We start from the raw sequence: 2029 nt of genomic DNA, 5'->3' as shown, positions 1-2029 counted from the left end.
GTGCATATGCACTAGAGTGTCAAGTGATCCGAACGGCGCTCTCCCGCTGAGGCGCTGCGTGTGGAAAAATTGTGCGAGGGCGCTGCGAGCGAACGGTATTGGGGCGGAGACGCGCTTCGCGGCATATTCAACGTAATGCGGGCACTGAGATCGTATGCGCGAATTCGCTCTTATAATGGTACTTTGTTTCGACTGCAAATTTATATTGACACCTTCTTGCTACGTATACATATCTGAGGCATGGGTTACACAACATGACGTCTTCAATTTCGCTGTCGTTGTCAAGTACGTCGTCTGCTAGCGAGAGCGCGTTCGTTGCCCGGACACTGGGGGACGCCCAGTTTGTAGTCTAGTCTGTACAGTAAAAAAAAATTTATGGTTTTACTTGCTTTGGTGCACCCGCGACTCTTGTCGGCCAGTAACTACAACAGGTGAACTGCTGTCTTTATCATTGTTTTCTTAAAGGTAACATGTAATTTTTACCACAGAAGCCGCCTATCTGAATGAAACTACGTAAGAAAATTTTATTTATTTATTTTATTTATTTATTTATTCATTTCCTCAAAGGTCTCTGTTGAGACATTACATGAGGGAGTGGGGAGTTAGTGACAAAGATAGATACTACAAATTACAAAGGGATATTTTCGATGAGTCGCTTGAATGCAAGTGGGTCGATGATAGTGGCAACTTCGGCAGGCAGGCCATTCCAGATATTGATATCGTGCCATTTTACGCGCGCTTCTTGTTGGACGATGAGATCAGAGACGACGATCAGAGACGATGATCGAAGATAGCAATTTTAGTGAAATAAACCAGGTGTACTAGTGCGTGGCGCGAAGAGATCCAAATGACCAATGCACTTCTAGCTAAATCTAAGGGTAGATACAGACATATATATAGCCACGAAATATATGTAAGAGAAAAATTATCAAATATTCTAAATGCATTGATTGAAAAAGTGAAAACTCCCGACAGGAATAAGCGTGTTTCTTTTAAAAGCTGCACCAGCCCCAGGTGATCACCAATCAACTTTCCGAGAAAAGGAATCAAGGGAATTATTGGACGTTAATATGAACAACAGTGCTGGGGAAAAGATATTGCTTATATACTTAAACTGAATCGGGGAGACCGGCAAGTCTTTACCAATGTAATATCTGTGGCTTGTCTGGCGATCTCCTTCAACGTGCCAGCAGGCGAAATGAGGCAGAAACATGTAGTCTAATCGAATAGTATTTGCTATTCAGATGGTATATTGACTTCAGAATTCACTATTCAAAATTATCGAATAGCCGTTTCCGTTCCAATATGTAAAGCATAACAGCACTTTTGAAGTCTCGCAGGTGAGGGGCTGATATATGGTGTACGTGATTGTGCTGCAGAGTCGTAGTAGCTAGTGGCTGTTGCGCAGAGGCGCACCATGTTCCCGAGAGAATTAAAGTACGGGCGTTAATTAGTTCTGCTGTCCCAGCTGTCATTCAATATAAACGCCCCGTTGTGGTGCAGCCCGTAAATCTGCTAACTTGATTCAGGCAACGAAAACATTTTTTTTTTTTTACAACTTTACCTAACCATGTCTGCAACCCATTAAAACTGGGAGCCCAATGTGGTACCAAATTTACCTATCTTCTTCAACGAATACAGCACATCTATAAATATCTTTACCTGTATGTGAGGGTTGCCGTTCCTTTAATTGCTTCGTTATTGTCCTTATGGTAGTGCACCGGCCAGTACTATAGCAGCCGTTTATAATACAGAAGCTGCTTAGTTGCGCGGACGCACATTTGGGAACGGCATTACATTTAGGTATGAAATATAATATAGGCGTAACATATTTTTATCAGAAATCAGGCTCGAGATTAATTTATTTCGTTTAGACCGCTATAGAAGAAACCCGAAGAACGCATGCAAAGGCAGCTGCAGCTGCCTTTGTCTTTTTTTAATTAAACAAATTCTGGCGTTTTACGTCTGACTATGTATGATTATAAAGCACCCTTTTCAGTTCTCACCAACCTGGGGTTCATTGATGTGC

This window comes from Dermacentor andersoni, chromosome 6 (genome assembly GCF_023375885.2).
Source record: "Dermacentor andersoni chromosome 6, qqDerAnde1_hic_scaffold, whole genome shotgun sequence".
Taxonomy (NCBI): domain Eukaryota; kingdom Metazoa; phylum Arthropoda; class Arachnida; order Ixodida; family Ixodidae; genus Dermacentor; species Dermacentor andersoni.
Note: the sequence above shows the minus strand (reverse complement) of the source record.